This window comes from Maylandia zebra, linkage group LG7 (assembly GCF_041146795.1).
Source record: "Maylandia zebra isolate NMK-2024a linkage group LG7, Mzebra_GT3a, whole genome shotgun sequence".
Taxonomy (NCBI): Eukaryota; Metazoa; Chordata; class Actinopteri; order Cichliformes; family Cichlidae; genus Maylandia; species Maylandia zebra.
In genome coordinates, this window is record NC_135173.1 from 50,880,343 (window position 1) to 50,887,240 (window position 6,898).

The following is a 6,898-nucleotide window of genomic DNA, read 5'->3' on the forward strand; positions in this document are numbered from 1 at the left end:
TCCTGGAGTGGTGTAACATTTTGGAGGTTCCACCGAGATAGTTTTTGGGACTACTTCACACAGAGGAACACAGTAAAGGAGCGTGACAGAGCAAAGGAGCTAATGCTAACGGATTGCGACAGTCTAGCTAATGCCACGGAAACTGTGTTTTCTCCGGTCGGATACACTGAGAGAGTTTTACTCGTCTTAGTTATCTTTCAAGCATGTCTGTGAACCGTGAAGATTTTTTGTTGGAATTGGAGCAGAAGTTATGTGGACTTTCTTTGGAAGAACTGCTCAGAGTATGTGAACTATGTAATATTACAGAAAAGGGCAGCAAAGAAATACAAAGCAAATCTCGCAGAGCTCTCGTTAAGCTTATTAGCCAGTTTTGTGAACGAGAAGAGCTTTTACAGCGAGAGGATGAAGGCATGCCGGTGCTTCTGGAGCTAAATGATGTGCTGGTTTTGCTGGTGGAGGCGCGGTCAGCGGCTGTCGGCGCAGGAGCGGTGGTCCGGTCTTCATCTTCAGACAGAGCGGAGATGACGGTGGAGGCTGTGCACGAGGAGCAACTGGCAGCGGCGCGGGCACCTCCGGAGCAGCGGACAGGGCCGATGACATCGCTAGAGCATCAGGCGGCTCAAGGGACATCAGCGGAGCAGCAGGTGGCCATGAGGACGTCGCTGGACGGCGAAACACAGGGCAAGGGGAGAGACTGTATTGGCAACAGCTGCTGTAATGTTTCATCAGGTGGATTCAGAAAAGACTTCAGGATAAGTGGACATGTGGGTGAGTCTACAGCTAAAGACACGCTGAGTTTCAGTAGCTTAGAGCACCAGATGGAAAGCGGCTTAAAAACGGGCTACTCTGAAGCTGAGATTGTGGAGGCTGTCATACGTGCCATCAGTCCTGGGTTAAAACTAAGGAGCTATTTGGAAGGGAAAGAAGATCTCACATTGACCAGCCTGAGACAAGTTCTAAAAGCCCATTATGCAGAAACGGATGCAACAGTACTGTACCAGCAATTAACCAAAGCTACACAGGGGGCAAATGAAACACCACTTGAGTTCCTGATTAGAGTGCTGGATTTGCGTCAAAAAATCCTTTTCGCATCTGAGCGCACCCAGTCTAGCCTAAAGTATAACAAAGAACTTGTTCAAAGTCAATGTTTTCAGTCCATTAGAACGGGTCTTCTAAATGACAATGTCAGAGCAGAAATGAGAGCATATTTGCAGGATGAAAACTGTAGCGATGAACTCTTATTAATGAAAATGCAAACAGCCCAGTACAATGAAAGCGAGAGAGCGTTAAAGGCAAAAGCCCACAGGTCATTTAGAACAGGACTAAATGTAGTTGAGCAGAATGTAGCGCTTACTGATCCCCGCACAAGCCAGCCTGACACAAAACCGGCTAAAACCCTCAAAGATAACTCCTTATTTGCAAAAATTGAGGAAAGTAACTCAGCAATTAGGGAACTCACAGGACAGGTAGCTTCACTAGTGCAAACTGTCCAACGAGATAGAAGTGGTGATGGTGGTAGACAAGTCAGGGCGTACAGAAAGGCAGCTCAGAGACCAAAAAGGCGATGCTCTGCATGTCAACAAGAAAACAGGGACTGTGACCATTGTTTCAAATGTGGCAGTGACTCTCACTGGGCAAAGGGATGTAAAGTAAGGGGAGCTCAGAAGCAGGAAAACTGGGCGGGGCTGTGACTGCGGGACAAGCCACAGCTTTACCACCAATGTCCCAATGTGATAACATTCCCAAGGCCCAAAGCTTATCCCTAGCATCACCAACTGACTCAGGAAATCCTAAAATTAGGAACCAACCCCCAAACGTGTTAAATTTAAGTACCAAAAAAAGAAAAGTAGCACAGCTCGTGGGCAGAAAGTGTCTAGTATGGTGTAGAATGAATAACTGCAAAACACAGGCACTGTGGGACACGGGAGCCCAAGTTTCAATAATGAGTGCATGCTGGAAATCAGACAATTTACCTCACTTAGAAGTTCACCCCATCAGCGATTTACTAAGTAAGGATGAACTTTTAGACTTGAGAGCTGTAAATGGATCTGAAGTCCCTTTCCAGGGTTGGGTAGAAGTTAGCCTTAGCCTTTGTGATTCGAGAGGAAAAGCTGTAGCTCAGAATGAGGTTCGGGTTCCAATCCTAGTAAGTCAGGATGTGATGCAAAAACCAATAATAGGGTTTAATGCTATTGAGGAACTGATAAAAAAAGACACTACTCATTCCAGTGAAAGCTTGTCTTTACTCAGAAACTCTCTAAGAGTAGGATCAAGCAAAGCAGAAGCACTGTTGAACCTTATCCACACCACCAGTAGCGAGATAGTTACTTATCCTATCAGATCAGGACGCAAAGCTATTGTCGTACCGAGTGGACAAATGTACGGCGTTAGTTGTTCCATCAAAACAGACCTAAAGGTAAAAAGTGAAATGCTTTTTGAGCCAGATGAAAACTTGTCTTTAGATGAGGGTCTGAAATCTAACTGCCAGTTGCTGTCTATATCAGGCAGTACCCGCAAAGTCAATATCTATGTTACTAATGCTACCAAACATGACATTGTGCTGCCACCTAAAACCCTTCTAGGTAACATAGAGAGGGTAACACATAGTTATCCTGTAAATCTCAAAGAAGCTCAGATAGGCTCGATTGTAGAAAAAGACAATCAGAACCCACCTAGCTCAGCAGAAGAGCCTTGGGAACCACCTGTCAATTTGGGCCACCTTAACACAGAACAACAGGCAGTTGTCTTGGAAATGTTAAGGGAGGAGTCAGGCGCATTTGCTAAACACAAAGAGGAAGTTGGTTACATAAAAAATTTAAAAATGGATATCAAACTCACTGATCAGATTCCTGTAGCCAAATCCTATAATGCGGTCCCACGTGCTCTCTATGATGAAGTAAAAAGTCACATTCAGGACTTGTTAAAAAAAGACTTTATTCACAAATCAACCTCACCATATGCCTCTCCAATAGTGTGTGTGAGGAGGCGGGATGGAGGCCTGAGACTGTGTGTTGATTATAGGGGCCTCAATAAAAAGACCATTCCAGACAGACACCCTATTCCACGAATACAGGAAATCCTTGATGGACTTGGCGGCAATAGGTGGTTTAGTGTGCTTGACCAAGGCAAAGCGTACTATCAAGGTGAAATCAGCGAAGACTCAAAAAAATATACCGCCTTCACAACACCCTGGGGGCTGTATGAATGGAATAGAATCCCATTTGGACTCACCAATGCACCTGCAGCTTTCCAGCGGAGCATGGAGGAAAGTTTGGAAGGCTTGAGGGACAAAATATGCACTCCATATTTAGATGATGTTTTGGTGTACAGTCAAACATTTGAACAGCATATTGAAGATTTGAGATCAGTTCTCAAACGTCAGCGGGCTTGGGGAGTAAAACTAAGACCTGATAAATGTGACTTGTTTAAAAATGAGGTCCGCTATGTGGGCAAAATCATTTCAGCAGACGGCTACAAAATGGATGACCAAGAGGTACAAGCAGTACGAGCTTTGAAGGACAACCCACCAACAAACATTAAAGAGCTGAGAAAGCTTTTAGGATTTTTAGGATACTACCGAAGCTATGTACAAGATTTTTCAAGACATGCAAAGTGCCTATATGATTTACTCTCAGTTGACCACACCCAAACACCAGCGCGGTCAGCCAAGGCGGGGCATGCTGCACCCACCCAAAAAATCATATGGAGTGACAGCCACCAAAAAGCACTAGACTATTTGGTGGATGTTTTGACTAATCCACCTGTGATGGCTTATCCTAAGTTTGAGGAACCCTTCATTCTGCACATCGATGCTTCAGAAGAAGGCCTTGGTGCAGTTTTGTATCAGAGGCAGGACAGTAAATTAAGAGTCATTGGATATGGGTCAAGAACATTAACACAAGCTGAGAGGAACTACAGGTGGCACTCAGGGAAACTTGAGTTTTTGGCACTAAAATGGGCTGTGACTGAGCGCTTTAGAGACTATTTGTTCTATGCTCCCTCAGTGACAGTGTACAGTGATAACAACCCTTTAACCTATGTTTTAGGCACAGCTAAACTGAATGCAACAGGGCACAGATGGGTTTCCGAGCTGGCTGATTTTAACATAACACTGAAATACCGACCTGGAAAAAGTAACGTTGATGCAGACTTTTTGTCCAGAACACCTTCTAGTATGGATTCATACATGTCAGAATGTACTGAGCTGTGTTCGCCTGAAGTGTTAAGCGCAGTACTGAATGCCATTGAAACACAGGAAGACAAACAACTGGATTGGATATCAGCCATAACATGCAATCCAGAAGTAAACAAAATACTTACAGAAAATCTGCCAGATGTGAGGATCACAACGCAGGAGCTATTGCAAGCTCAAAAGCAGGACCCTGCCATAGCTTATGTTCTTAACTTAAAGAGTACTGGTGCGAGTCTTGACAAGACATCAGCGCTCAAAACCCCTACAGGAAAACAGCTACTACACGAGTGGAAAAAGCTGTTTATCTCAGATGACGGGTTGCTGATACGAAAGACTGTGACTTACACTCAGATTGTGATTCCGGAATCACACAAAGAACTGGTGTACAAACACCTTCACTGCGAAATGGGTCACTTGGGGGTGGACCGTGTGATGAATTTGGCAAGGAGTAGGTTTTATTGGCCGAATATGTACAAAGATATTGAGTTTTTCATCACACAGGTGTGCAAATGTAATATTCAGAAAAAACCTACAGTTCAGTGTAGGGCCCCCATGTGTCACGTGCCGGCTACTGCACCCTTTGAAATGGTTTCAATAGACTATGTCCATCTCGAAAAGAGCAGGGGAGGGTATGAGTATATTTTAGTGTTACAGGACAACTTCACCAAGTTTGCTCAAGCCTACCCTACACGCAACAAATCTGGCAAAACAGCAGCAGACAAAATTTTTAATGACTTTTCCTTGAAATTTGGTTTTCCTGGTAAATTACATCACGATCAAGGCAGAGAATTTGAAAACCATTTATTCAAACAGCTGCAGAAGTACACAGGAATAGCCAATTCAAAGACCACACCCTACCATCCACAGGGGAACCCAGTGGAAAGGTTTAATCGCACCTTGCTGTCAATGCTCCGGACCCTGGATGAGGAAAAGAAAGGAAACTGGAGTGACTATGTAAACAAAGTTGTGCATGCCTATAATTGCACAACTAGTGACTCGACAGGGTACTCGCCCTTTTATTTACTCTTTGGTAGACATCCACGTCTCCCTATTGATGTAATTTTTGGACTGAGTGAGACGAACAAATGCAAATCATATGAGGATTATGCTCACAAATGGCAACAACAAATGAAAGAAGCATATGACATTGCATCCAGAAACATTAAAAAGACTCTGGCAAGAGGGAAATCACATTATGACCTGAAGAGACAAAGTGCTGTACTCTCACCTGGGGACAGGGTACTTGTCAGGAACATGTCAGAGAGGGGAGGCCCGGGAAAGTTACGCTCCTATTGGGAGGATCAAGTTCACATAGTGATCTCTCAAAAGGGGGAAAACAGCCCTGTTTATGAGGTTAAGCCGGAGCGTGGTGCTGGGCGAGGCCGTATCCTCCACCGCAACATGTTAATGCCCTGTAATGCATTACCGCTTCCCACAATAACAAGAACTGAACGAAGCCACACTACACAGACACAAAAACAAAGAGACCTACAAGACGCATCGAACCATATAGAGAGCTCAGATGATGAAGAACAGTATTGGTCTCAGAGAGTGAGGCACCACCACTGTCAGCCTCAAGGGGATTTAATGGTGTCTGCACCTGCTACTGAACTGGACCAGGACCTTCAGCGAAAGAGCACGGAGCTTAGAGTGGATGCTGAAGAGTTTCAAGTAGAAATGGTGAATGGACAAGGTAACGCTGAACATGACACCTCAGCATCATCAGACACTGTTGCTTCGCCAGGTCAGCCCAGTGAAATGAACCCAGAACTGTCGGAACCGCAGCCGAGAAGATCTCAGAGGGAGAGATGTCCACGGAAAATATTGACTTATGATGCGTTTGGCCAACCAGTTCAAAGAGCAATTGGTCACAGTGTTAACCCATTGTATGCCAGTGCAGCAGCACCGCCATTCTATGACCAGTTTGGAGTACCTTGGGCAGCTCTACAGATGCCTTACTATGCAGCTTATGTGCCAGTTAGTTATTATTGAACTGTGAAAGAGTTTTTTTGAATTTAAATGATGTTACTTTTCAAAAATGTATGGGGACTTACAAGGCCTTACCAATATGGTGACACAAGTATTTGATACTTTTGGGATGGTAGTGTAAGACATTGGATCGTTATGTTTGATGAGGTTAATTGTGATTAAATGGTTACTATCTAAGTTGATAAGCTCCGGAGCACGTGATAAAGTGATAGTAATGTCTTAGAGGGTAATAATTGTATGTGGACTGTTGGAAACAACTCAGCATTGTTATAAGCCGATGCTTATCTGGTAAGAGAGTAACATGTGATTCTGTCACCTGAGGTCCAATAGTGCATCATGAAAGTGATCTTAAAGCACTGCTAAATCCTATTCCGACTTACGCCATCTCTACGTTGTCACAAGGAAAAGAGAAGTATAGTTGTTTATTTTTGTTTCTTATTGTCATGTTTCCTCAATGTTGGGACAACATTTATTTAGCAGGGGAGGAATGTAGCACTTGGTAAAGTGTAAAGCTAAAATATGTCCAAAACATTGCATAAATCTGTTGGTATTTGTGTTATTCAACTATATGTTTGGATTTTTGGCTGCTACATGTTTTTCCACCAGTAGGGGGCAGTCACGAAAAAAGAAAAACTATGTTCGAAAAAGAAAAAGAAGAAGAGTGTATTTTTGGGCTCTGTATGTGAAAGCCACGGTTCTGAAGTACCCAAATAAACT